A 14,098-nucleotide genomic window follows, 5' to 3' on the forward strand; every position below is an offset into this window, starting at 1 on the left:
ATTCAAGGAAAAAATGCCACATGTCCATACTCTTAGATGCTAAAACAAACAAACAAATAAACAAATAAAACCTTTTGCAAAATAATACATCCGCCCTTCATTTTAAAAATCTTGGAGAGAACAAAAGTTCATGGCAAATACCTAAACATAACAAAAGCAATATACAGCAAACCAACATCCAGCATGAATTAAATGAAGAGAAACTAGAAGCAATCTCCATAAAATCCAGGAAAAGATTAGTTGCCTACTCTCTTCCATCTATTCAATATAGTACTTGAAATTCTATCAGAGAAATTAGAAAATAAAAGGAGATTAAGAGGATATAAATTGGAAAGAAAAAAGGCAAAGTATCACTCTTTGCAGATGATATGATAGTATATACATAAACAAGCCCACAAATTCCATTAGAGAACTCCTAAAGCTAATAAACAACTTCAACATAGTGGCAGGATATAAACTTAAACAGATCAGTAGCCTTCCTTTACACAAATGATAAAGAGTCTGACAGAGAAATTAGAGAAACAACACCCTTCACAATAGTTGAAAGTAGCATAAAATATCTTGGAGTAACTCTTACCAAGCAAGTGAAAGATCTGTACTACAAGAACTTCAAATCCCTGAAAAAAGAAATCAAAGAACACTCCAGAAGATGGAAAGATATCCCATGCATTGGCAGGGTTAGCATAATGAAAATGGCCATCTTACCAAAAGAAATCTACAGATTCAATACAATTCCCATCAAAATTCCAACTTAATTCTCCACAGACATGGAAAGAGCAACTCTCAACTTCACATGGAAAAACAAAACAATCCAGGGTAACCAAAACAATTCTCAACAGTAAAAGAACTTTGGGGAAAATCACCATCCCTGAACTCAAGCTGTAATACAAAGCAATAGGGATAAAAACTGAATGCTATTGGTATAGAGACAGACAGGTCAATTGATGGAATAGAATCAAAACCCAGAAGTAAACCCACACACCTATGGACATTTGATCTTCGACAAAGAAGAAAAAAAAAATACAGGGAAAAAATGAAAGCATCTTTCATAGATAGTTCTGTCAGTTCAGATGTAGAAAAATAAAAATAGATCCATATTAATCATCAGTACAAAGCTCAAGTCCAAGTTGATCAAGACATCAACATAAAACAAGATACACCAAATCCAGTAGAAGAGAAAGTGGGAAAAAGCCTCGAACTCTTTGGCACAGGGAGAAGTTTCCTGAATAGAACACCAATGGCTCAGGCTCATCAACAATTGATAAATGGGACCTCATGAAGCTGAACGGCATTTGTAAGACAAAAGACATCATGAATAGGACAAATCAGCAGCCTACCTACTGTGAAAATCTTCACTAACCCTAAATCTGACAGAGGGCTAATATCCAAAATGTATACAAAGATCAAGAAATTAACCTCTAAGACACCAAATAATGCAACTAAAAATGGGGTATAGAGCTAAACAGAGAACACACAACGGAAGAATCTTGAATGGCCACGAAGCATTTAAAGAAATGTTCAAAGTCCTTAGTCATCAGAGAAATGCAAATAAAAAAGACCCTGGGATTCTACCTTATACCAATCAGAAAGGCTAAGATCAAAAACTCAAGTGACAGCAGATGCTGGTGAGGATGTGGAGAAAGAGGAACACTCCTCCATTGCTGGTGGAATTGCAAGCTGGTACAAGCATTCTGGAAATCAGTCTGGTGGTTCTTCAGAAAATTGGAAATAAATCTTGCTGAAGACCCAGCTATACCACTCTTTGGCATATATCCAAAAGATGTCCCGTAATACCACAGGGATATGTGCTCCACCATGTTCATAGCAGACTTCTTTGTAATAGCCAGAACTTCAAATAACCCCTCGATCAAAGGATGTATACAGAAAATGTACTGTATTTACATAATGGAATACTATCCATCTATTAAAAAGGAGGACATCGTGAATTTTGCCGGGAATTGGATGGAACTAGGAAATATCATTCTGAGTGTTGTAACTCAGACTCAAAAAGACATGCATGGTACTTACTCACTGATTAGAGGATATTAGCCAAAAAGTACAGAATATCTGGGATAACCTACAGACTGTGAGAAGTTTAACAAACAGAAAGGCCCAAGTGTGGATGCTACAGTTCCACTTAGAAGAGGGAAAGAAATCATCATGGGAGGCAGAGGGAGGGAGGGACCTGGGTGGGAGAGCAGAGGGGGGCATGGAAGGGAGAGCAAGATGAGGTATGGGGGGACATACAGGAGAGAAGCCCAGAGGGCCAAGAGAATGAATTGAGATAAGCAGCATGGTGGGACAGGGACCCTCTAGAAAGTACCAGAGACCCAGGAGGTAGAGACTCTAAGACTCATTGGGGGTGCCCTAACCAAAATGCCAAACATTAGGGAGAATGAATGTAAAGATTCCATATCCATGAGATAGACAGTGCCTTAAGCAGAGGGATAGTATTACTAATCCGCAGTCAAAATTTCTGCCCCAGAACTGTTCTTGTCTAAAAGAACTGCAGGGACAAAGAACTGCAGGGACAAAAGTGGAGAAGAAACTGAAGGAAAGGTAGTTCAATGGCTGGCTCATCTTGGGATCCATCTCATGGAAAATGGCACCAAGGCCTGATTCTACAATGCTATGATGTGCTTACTGATGGGAGTCTGTCATGGCTGTCCCCTGCAAGGCCATACCAGCTGCTGAGTGAGACAGAAGCAGATAATTACACCCAACCATTGAACTGAAGTTGGAGACCCCTATGGTTGAATTAGGGAAATGCTAGAAGAAACTGAAGGTAAGAGTCAACCCATAGGAAGACCAGCAGTCTCGGGCTAACCCAGACCCCAGGCAGCTACCAGAGACAGAATCACCAGCCAGGAATGTACATGGGCCAGTCCAAACCCCTGGGCACAAATATATAGCAGAAGTCTACCTTGTCCGGCCTTAGTGGGGAAAGATACACTTAGTCCTTGTACTGGCTATTTTTGTGTCAACTTGACACAGCTGGAGTTATCACAGAGAAAGGAGCTTCAGTTGAGGAAATGCCTCCCTGAGATCCAACTGTAAGGCATTTTCTCAATTAGTGATCAAGGGGGAAAGGCCCCTTGTGGGTGGGACCATCCCTGGGCTGGTAGTCTTGAGTTCTATAAGAGAGTAGGCTGAGCAAGCCAGGGAAGGCAAGCCAGTAAAGAACATCCCTCCATGGCCTCTGCATCAGCTCCTGCTCCCTGACCTGTCTGAGTTCCAGTCCTGACTTCCTTTGGTGATGAACAGCAGCATGGAAGTGTAAGCCGAATAAACCCTTTCCTCCCCAACTTGCTTCTTGGTCATGATGTTTGTGCAGGAATAGAAACCCTGACTAAGACAGTCCTTAAGAAACTTGAGGTCCCAGGGACCTGTTAAAAATCAGAATTGCAAAAGACTCTAAGGATTAGTTTCCTTTCTTGTGTTGCCTTGAGCTGCTGAGGCACATGCTCTGGTACAACACATATAAACTTTGATTAGAAATTCAGACAAGTACCTAATTATGAATATTGTTGCCTATGGTTCCTCAACCTCAGATTTGACTTTCTTAAATCATTTGGGGCAAACTGGAATAGGCATCCAAAGACTGAAAACATATATGTTCCCTCATTCTCTATGTCTTTTGGATATAGGATCCAGAATATGGAAAATATTAGACACCACCTACAGTAGGGATCTGTGTGACAAGTTCTATAGACTGAGGTGATTGACCTCAAAAAGGGGAGGCCTCCTGGAACCAGTTGTGGAACTCTGCCTGAGAAAAAATAATGAGCCATAGTCCTCATGGCAATTTATCTGTTTTGTTTTCTCTTAATCCTTTTCTTATTTTACATGTTCCTGGTAGCCTAAAACAAGATCTTAAGCAAGAATAATGGGAAATGGCCTAGTCAGCCATCACTGGAAAGAGAGGCCCATTGGACATGCAAACTTTTTATGCCCCAGTACAGCGGAACGCCAGGGCCAAAAAAACTGGGAATGGGTGGGTAGGGAAGTGGGGGGGGGACTTTTGGGATAGCATTGGAAATGTAATTGAAGAAAAGATGTAATAAAAATATTTAAAAAGAAAAAGAAACTGAAGAGTAAAAAATAAAATAATGACTTCCCTGAGAACATGGGCCCCAGGCCCCGGCCAAATGGCCTGATTCCCTGGAACTTTTGGGAAAAACAACCACAAAATGTTTCAATGTCCCAGGTGCCTTGAAGTAAATATCAGCCCCTAGATTTCCCCTATTTCCTCTCCGATCCTCCCCCTAGTTTGTGTTTTTTGCCTTTATAAGCCTGCTGGAAAATAGGGTCATGGTCAGACTCCTCTACCCTTGCGTGGTGTATGGGTCTCGACCTCAGCATGCTGGTTTGTGTGTCATTAAAACCTCTTGTGTTTGCAGCAAGCTTGACTGTTGTGGCTTTCTGGGCTCGCGATCCCTGAGACTTGAGAGGGTCTCCCTTCGGGGGTCCAACATGTGGGGGTTCATCTGGGATTTGACAACCACCCAGGAGTCATAACATCACTTGGAGGTAAGGCATTGTGTCTGTCTTATCTGTATTTCTGTCTGTCTGAATTCTGGTGATCACAGTTTCGGTTTTGAGGAAGTTCATTTGAATAGGCACTCCTGGAGGGAGTGCGGAGTGGATATGAATAGATGTATTCAGGTGTCCACCATCCGTTCACCCTGGGAGATGTCCCGGGAAGACGGGGGGGGGGGGGAGGGGCAGGGACACCTGGCGGACCCCATCTGGAGACGGGGGGACCGACTCTCCCCCCAGCAATCTGAGGCGGCCAGTCTACAGTGTCGCGGTTCTTTTCTGCTCGACTTGGAACAGGAGACAGATTTTCTCTATTTCAGTGATTGTCTTTTGTCTTGTCTTTGTCATTTGTATTATAGATTTAGAAATGGGACAGACTGTGATGACCCCCTCTGACGCTAACCCTTGACCACTGGACAGACGTTAAGACTAGGGTTCATAATCTTTCTGTTGAAGTTAGAAAAAGACCTTGGCGGAAGTTCTGTTTTTCGGAGTGGCCCACCTTTGGAGTGGGTTGGCCTCAAGGTGGGACTCTTAATCTTCCCATCATTTACACTATTAAGCGCATTGCTTTCAGAACCCTGGAGGCCATCCAGATCATGTGCCCTATATCCTGGTCTGGCAAGATCTGGTACAAAATCCACCACCTTGGCTCAAACCTTGGACCACGGGACGCAAGATGGCAACAGTGGTCATGGCAGCAAAGCCGAAAGTCCCAGCTGAGGCAAGCAGTCTGCCCACCCCTCCACATATTTATCCTGAAATTGAGGAGGTCTCTCTTTTAGATCTCCAACCACCCCCTGCTCCTGCCTCTGCCCCTGCCCTTCAACCTCTTCCTCAATCGGCGCCCCCCCCCCCCCCAGCCTACAAAAGGGGCCAGTGATAGTGGGCCGCCAGCCAGCTACCAGAGTCCCTGGGCCGCAGTCCAGATGGAGCCAGGCCGGAGCTGTCCTTGTGACAACTCTGCCACTCTGAGCCGGCCTGGAGCTGTCCTTGGTGACAGCTCTGTCACTCCGAGCATAAGTCTGCGGGCCGCCTCCGGGCCCTAACGAACTTTCCCCTCTTCAGTACTGGCCATTCTCCTCGGCCGACCTCTACAACTGAAAAACTAACCACCCTTCCTTTTCAGAAAATCCATCTGGGCTCAGTGGCCTCCTTGAGTCCCTAATGTTCTCCCACCAACCTATGTGGGATGACTGTCAGCAGCTCTTGCAGGTCCTCTTTACCACAGAAGAGAGAGAACATATCCTTTTAGAAGCCAGAAAGAATGTCCCGGGACCAGACTGCACCCCCACTAATCTCCTCAACCTTGTAGATGAGGCTTTTCCCTTGGCCCGCCCCAACTGGGATTTTAACACTGTGGAAGGTAGGGAGCATGTCACGGTCTACTGCTGGACTCTAGTGGCGGGTATCAAGGGGGCCGCACGGAGACCCACCAATTTGGCCAAGGTAAGAGAGGTTCTTCAGGGTCCAGTGGAGCCGCCCTCCTTTTCTTAGAATGGCTGAGGGAGGCTTATAGGAGATATACCCCGTTTGATCCCTCCTCGGAGGGACAGCAAGCGTCTGTAGCCATGGCTTCCATTGGTCAGTCTGCCTCTGGTGTTAAGAAAAAGTTGCAGAGGTTAGAAGACTTCAGGATTATACCTTACAGGACCTAGTAAAGGGGGCTGAGAAAGTGTATCATAAGAGAGAGAGAGAGAGAGAATCGGCATGATCACTGCCAGGAAAGAAACTTGACTAAGATTTTGGCCACAGTAGTAGGTAAAAGGAAAGTCAGAGAAAGGACAGTCAGGGTACCTAGGCAACAGGGCAAGAAGACCTCCAGGAGGACAGAGACTCTCACTCCTTCCTTGTTCTTCCTGAGTGCACAGCCCCCCTATTCGGAAGGGCTCTACTAACCAAATTAAAAGCTCAAGAAAGCTCAGCTATGCCATACCGAGATCACCTACCTAGGATACACCCCCTGAGAAGGAAAGTGGTGGCTCACTGAAGCTCTAAAGAAGACTGTGATGCAGATCCCCGAACCCCACCACTCCGCGACAAGAGAGGCCTCCACTCCAATACACTGCTGTGCTGACATCTTGGAGAAAGAGCCCGGAGACAGAAGGGACTTGACCGACCAACTGTGGCCAGGTGTACCTAACTGGTACAGGGATGTGCAGCTTCATGGTAGAGGAAAAAAGGAGAGCAGGAACAACAGTGGTGGATGGAACACCGGTAGTCTGGGCCAACGGTTTGCCGGAAGGAACCTCTGCTCAAAAGGTGGAACTCATAGCACTAACACAAGCGCTCCGGATGGTAGAAGGTAAGCCCGTCAACATTTACACTGACAGTCGCTATGCTTTTGCCACTGCACACATCCACAGGGCCATATACAGGCAAAGGGGCTTGCTCACTTCAGCAGGAAAGTACATTAAAAACAAGGAAGAAATACTGGCCCTTTTAGAGGCCGTACATCTACCAAAAAAGGTGGCCATCGTCCACTGTCTTGGGCACCAGAAGGGGGAGGACTCAATCTCAAGGGGAAATCAGATGGCTGATCAGGCAGCAAAGCAGGCAGCCCAAGGGACAGTAATCTTGGTAACTGAAACTGTGCCGGATCCTCCAGCCACGGATCCTAGTTTGAAGATTGAAGATATGACAGAGGCAGGAAAAGCCCAAATGTTTAGTCATCATGGACTGGCAAAGACTAAAGATGGGCAGATAATTCTACCCTCCAAAGAAGGACAGGACTATGTGAGACATATTCACCAACTAACCCATCATGGAAGTGATAAACTCAAGGCCTTAATTAAAGGATCTAAGTATTATGTGTTAAGGTTAAATTCAGTAGCTGAAGAGGTAGAGAAGTCATGCAAAGCTTGCACCTTGACCAATGCCACTCGGCCTTTCAAGGAGCCTGGAAAGAGGATAAAAGGAGATAGGCCGGGGGTCTATTGGGAAGTGGACTTCACTGAAATTAAAACAGGAAAGTATGGTAACAAGTATCTCCTAGTTTTCATAGACATCTTCTCAGGATGGGTAGAAGCTTTTCCTACCAAATCAGAAACCTCTCAGGTAATGGCCTGAGAGGATCCTTGAAGAAATCCTGCCTCAAGAAGATCCTTGAAGAAATCCTGCCTCGGTTTGGGATCCCCAAGGTAATTGGCTCGTACAACGGGCCTGCATTTGTTGCCCAGGTAAATCAGGAATTGGCCACACAACTGGGGACTAATTGAAAATTACATTGTGCTTACAGGCCCCAGAGCTCAGGACAGGTAGAGAGAATAAATAGGACCCTAAAAGAGACCCTTACTAAATGAGCCATTGAGACCGGCGGTTGGGACTGGGTGACACTCCTTCCCTTCTCAGGGTCCGAAACACTCCCGGACTTTTCGGCCTCACCCCCTATGGGATTCTGTATGGGGGACCGCCCCCCCTTAATTGAGTCAGGTGGGATATTGGATCCCAACATTGACCTTTACTCACCCTCTGCTCTGTTTACCCACTTAAAGGCCTTAGAAGTTGTCAGAACACAGATCTGGAACCAGATCAAAGAAGCCTACACACCAGGGACCACAGCAGTGCCTCACAGGTTCCAGGTTGGAGACTTGGTATTGGTCAGATGACATCACGCTAGCACCCTTGAGCCCAGGTGGAAAGGACCTTACCTGGTGCTGTTGACTACCTCCAAGGCAGTGAAGGTAGATGGGATTGCTGCCTGGAGCCACGCCTCCCATGTAAAGAAAGCACAAAACCAAGATGAGGGTGACTGGACAGTAGCAGCCACTGACAACCCTCTTAAGCTGCGCCTTCGCAGTAGCCCCAACCTTGGGTAGTAATCCTCATGCTTCCATGACCCTGACATGGGAAGTCATCTCTCAAGCCGGAGATACCGTATGGAGTACTTCAAAGGTAGCCCCCCCTTATACATGATGGCCCCCTCTGTTCCCTGAAATCTGTGCCTTGATGGCTGGATTAGACGCTTGGGACATCCCTGAAGAGTCACATGAAAAGGTGCCCCAGGGCGAGGTAATCTACCAGAAGCAGTCATATAACCAGGGGGTAAGTTCCCAGTGGCAGTACATTGCAGGTATACCAGGCTGTAGTAGTGAGTCTAAACAAAGGGGGCGCCGTCAGGAGCCCTTTTATGTCTGTCCCAGGGATAGAAAAAGTAAAAAAAGAGGCTCGCCAGTGCGGGGGAACAGAGGCCTTCTTCTGTAGTCAGTGGGGATTTGAAACCACTGGTACCACTTATTGGCACCCTTCCTCTAGCTGGGATATTATTGTAGTGTCCAGACGAAATAAGGGCCATGATTCTTTAAACATCAGTTTTACTCAGAAAGGAAAAGAGGCAAAAGAAGATTGGATAAAGGGGAGGCAGTGGGGCCTAAGATTTTATGTGACAGGGACAGACCCTGGATTCACTTTTAAGGTTCGGCTGAAGATTAAAAGTCCTCCAGCCCAGTCAGTGGGGCCTAACCCCATCTTAGTTAAAAGGCCTCAGAGACCCCCTCCAAGACCTACCCTCCCTGGGCCTACTTTAGGTGGCCCTACTGACACTCCTTCCCTTGATCTAGCCCCAACCACTCCCTCGCCCCCAGACACCGAGAATCGCCTGTTTAGCCTGGTACAAGGGGCATTCCTGGTCCTCAACTGTACTAATCCCAACATTACTCAGTCTTGCTGGCTGTACTATGCCTCTAGCCCCCCCCCCCCCATTATGAGGGAATCGCCCAAGTCAGGACCTATAATAAGACTGCAGACCATTCTCAATGCCCTTGGGCGGGGGGAACAGAAAACTGACTCTGGCAGCTGTCTCAAGCAGACTTTGCTTGGGTCAAGTGCCACATGGCAGATGGCACCTCTGTAATCAGACCCAACGCATCCAGTTTTCCAACAGTGGTCAGTACCTAGTGCCCCCCTTAGACACAGTGTGGGCTTGCAACACTGGTCTCACTCCCTGCATATCTACTTCTGTTTTTAATACTTCTAAAGATTACTGTATTCTAGTTCAGCTTGTCCCTAGGCTCCTGTACCATGACAGCTCTTTTGTTGATGAATTCGAACATCGAGTCCGCCATAAGCAAGAGCCCATTACCATGACCTTGGCGGTCCTTCTGAGTCTAGGGGTGGCGGCTGGGGTTAGCACAGGTACAACCACCTTAATTCAGACCCCTCGATACTTTGATGAATTGCGAACTGCCATTGACACTGATCTGAGGGCCATAGAGCAATCCGTTACTAAACTAGAAGAATCCTTGAACTCCATGTCAGAGGTAGTACTGCAAAATAGGAGAGGGTTAGACCTCCTTTTACTCAAAGAAGGAGGACTTTGTGCAGCCCTAAAGGAAAAGTGTTGCTTCCATGTAGACCATTCTGGAATAATTAAAGATTCTATGTCAAAACTCAGGGACTGGTTAGACAAGCACAGAAGGGAAAGAGAAGATAGACAGAGCTGGTTTGAAAATTGGTTTAATAAGTCTCCTTGGTTTACCACCCTTGTTTCTATTCTTGCCGGTCCCCTAATCCTCCTTTTGCTTTTGCTCACTTTTGGACCTTGCATTCTTAATAAGTTAGTGGCTTTTGTAAAAGACAGGGTTAGTGCTGAACAGGTAATGGTGCTCCAACAACAGTACCTGACTTTGCCGAAAGAAGAAGAGGGTTCGCTCTAAGATTAGAGCTACTCACAAGAAGAAATGGGGAAATGAAGAGTAAAAAATAAAATAATGACTTCCCTGAGAACATGGGCCCCGGCCCCCAGCCAGATGGCCTAATTCCCCGGAACTTTTGGGAAAAACAACCACAAAATGTTTCAATGTCCCAGGTACCTTGAAGTAAATATCCGCCCCTAGACTTCCCCTATTTCCTCTCCGATCCTCCCCCTAGTTTGTGTTTTTTGCCTTATAAGCCTGCTGGAAAATAGAGTCATGGTCAGAATCCTCTACCCCTGTGTAGTGTATGGTTCTCGACCTCAGCATGCTGGTTTGTGTGTTATTAAAACCTCGTGTGTTTGCAGCAAGCTTGACTGTTGTGGCTTTCTGAGCGCGTGATCCCTGAGACTTGAGTGAGGGTCTCCCTTCGGTTGTTCAACAAAACCATTCCTTGAGATGGGGTCACTAACATGACGTTATCTCCAGGAAAGCAACACTTTACTTTTTAAATCATTTTCAAAACTATTATGATAGATACAAACTTTCTCAACAATAAGATTTCATATGGCTACACGTAGTTATGTAATCAGAGGTGGGTTTTAGTATATGGTAAAGAAAGCCTTAATCATAATTAAAATAGTTTAAATTTATGCATTGAAGATTCATAAAACTTCAGGCATTAGATGTTAAATAATAATTGACTATATGGGGCTGGAAAATAGCTTAGTGGTTAAGAGCACTGACCATAAAGATGTATTAACCTGCTCTTGGAACTATGTTGCTAGCCTTGGACAATTGCCTCTACTGATGACATTTTTGAGAATTGTTATATTTTGATAATTTATATTAATAATGATGTTACCTGTTCTGTTTGTACTGTGAATGATGTTATCTGCTCTGCCCTTGGTCCTGTGAATTCTCAATGCTCCAGTGTAGGGAAATGCCAGGGTGGGGAGGCATGAGTAGGTGGGTTGATGAGCAAGGGGATAGGGGATGGGATAGGTTGCTTTCTAAGGGGTAATCAGGAAAGGGGATAACATTTGAAATGTAAATAAAAAATATCTAATAAAAATAAAATACAATATTTCTTAAACTTGTTTTTATTTTAGATGGCAAATTCAATGAAATCTAAACAGTTTCCAATAGAACAGGAGCCAACATAAACTGTTTTTGCTCATAAATTTGGGGCTTTTTACTATTCTTCTTTGGAGGTGGAAATGAAAGAATACATTGTGATACGTGTCAGAATCATAGAAGTTAAAGTTGTTTGTCCTCAAAAACAGAACAGAGTCTTTTATGGGAGAATAAAGAACTCCAGAATATTGCTAACTTAAAAGACTTCCCTTGTTGCTTATATACATAGTGCTACAGCTCCATGACATAAATGAATTTAAACCTTAGTCTCACTGATGAACATGTAATTTTTCTAAATGGACTTGCCTTTGAGAACTTACATTTACCAATATTGCAGTGGACTTAACAGATCTTGAGCATCATGCTGACATGATTATTTTCCACACTTCTTCTTGATTACAGTGTCTTTCATGATATTAGTCTCTAAAAACAAAATTCATTAAATCCTTAGAACCATACATACGTCACAAAAGAAATATTTACCCCAATGTCATCTTACCCAGTTTTGGGTCATAAAGCTTCCCAATTTGATTTCATTAGTATGAATATTTGAAAAGTAAGGTGTCAATTGGCAAAACTAAACAAGGAAGATTTTTTTTAAATATTTGAACTTTATTCAAAATATTCATTGTAGATATAACACATGTTTTGGTTTACAGATAAAATAATTTTGTGACTTTTTATTGGATATTTTCTTTTTTTCAACTTTTTATTAGATATTTTCTTTATTTGCATTTCAAATGTTTTCCTCTTTCAGGTCTCTCCTTCAGAAACCCCCTATCCCATCCTCCCTCCCCCTGCATCTACGAGTGTGCTTCCCCACCCACCTATCCTCTCCACTCCTCCTGCCATGGCATTCCCATATACTGGGTCATTGAATACCCTCAGGCCCAAGGGCCTCCCCTCCCACTGATGTTCAATAAGGCCATCCTCTGCCAAAAATGTGTCCAGAACCATGGGTTGCTCCATGTGTATTCTTTGGTAGTTAGTCCTGTCCCTAGGAGCTCTGGGGGGTCTCACCTTTAGACACTGTTGCTCCCACAATATAGCTGCAAACCCCAGCTCCTTCAGTCCCTTCTCCAACTTCTCCATCAAGAACACCATGCTCAACCTAATGGTTGACAGCAAACATCTGCCTCTATATAAGTCAGACTCTGGCAGAGCATCTTAGGAGACAGGCATATCAGGTTCCATCAGCAAACACTTTCAGGCATAAATACATAGGGTCTGGGTATGCTGGCTGTTTATGGGATGGATCCCCAGGTGGGGCAGTTTCTGGATGGTCTTTCCTTCAGTCTCTGATCCACACTTTGTCTCTGTATCTCCTCCCATGGGTATTTTGTTCACCCTTCTAATAAGCACTGAAGCATCCACATTTTAGTCTTCCTTCTTCTTAGGCTTCATGTGGTCTGTGAATTGAATCTTCGTTATTCTGAACTTTTGGGCTAATATCCACTTATCAGTGAGTGCATACTATGTATGTTCTTTTGTGATTTGGTTACCTCACTCAGGAAGGTATTTTCAAGTGGAACCATTTGCCTAAGGAATTCGTGAAGTCATTTTTAATTGCTGAGAAGTACTTCATGTGTAAATATACCACATTTTCTGTACCCATTTCTCTGTTGAAGGACATCTGGATTCTTTCTATCTTCTGGCTATTATATATAAGGCTGCTATGAACATAGTGGAGTATGTGTCATTATTATATGTTGGAGATTCTTCTGTGTATATGAGAGGTATATATACCAAAATTCTGCTCAGTAAGTAAAACTAAGTAGTGTTTCTTAATTAGACAATAAAATTAAGACGTTGTTGTTGTTGTTGTTGTTGTTGTTGTTGTTTTTCTCAGCTGAGGCATTAATTTGTGTTAAGGGCACCTATTAATTTACTCACTAATTAGTTCACAGAAATTCTTAATGTTTCTAAAAACACTTTGTATACATTTTTGCATTATTCAAATGCAGAGCTGTCATTTAGAGTATGACAAACTACACTCCAAACAACTTAAAAAAAGATAGCCCCTTGTCTCTGCTCTTCTTCTCTTCTCTCTATGCAAGCATACCCTTTCTCTCTCTCCCCAACCCTACTTCCCCATGGAAACTTCTGTGGCCTCAGTCCTTGGGGCAAATGAACTCCCACGAGAGCAGCTTTCCAATAAACTTGTCTTTAATAATTATACTTACACACACACACACACACACACACACACACACACACATACACACATGTATATATATATAAACTCTTGTAGGATATGGATGTGGTTTTAGGGAGACAGACACTTGCTATACAAAATGAGAAACTGAGTTCAAATATGTATCACCCTTCTAAAAAAAACCAGGTGTGTAAAATGCACCTGTAATTCCATGGCTTTTAGAGGAGTCAGAAACAGGAGGCTTCATGAAGTATGTTGGCCAATAGCATAGCTACAATTTCAGTGAGGGAGAGACTTTCTCAAGAAATACAGAATTATGTCATAGAGTTGGACATTAAATTTTTTTCAAGGTTTCTCACACATGTGTGTACATATACCACACACTTGCACACTCACACACATACATACACACACACACACACACACACACACACATATATATATATATATATATATATATATATATATATGTACAAATATATCCATTTATATCCATTTATTAAAATATAGCATGGGCCTACCAGCTCATACCAAGAACGACAACTCAGCAGTTTCTAAGTCCTCTTCTCAAGGTAGTATATTGCTAATATATGTTAGAGAATCCTTGGACACCATGTGTGTAGTTTTCCATAGTATT

The sequence above is a fragment of the Mus caroli genome, unplaced genomic scaffold (assembly GCF_978045245.1).
Source record: "Mus caroli unplaced genomic scaffold, Mus_caroli_1 scaffold_5, whole genome shotgun sequence".
In the NCBI taxonomy this organism is placed as follows: Eukaryota; Metazoa; Chordata; class Mammalia; order Rodentia; family Muridae; genus Mus; species Mus caroli.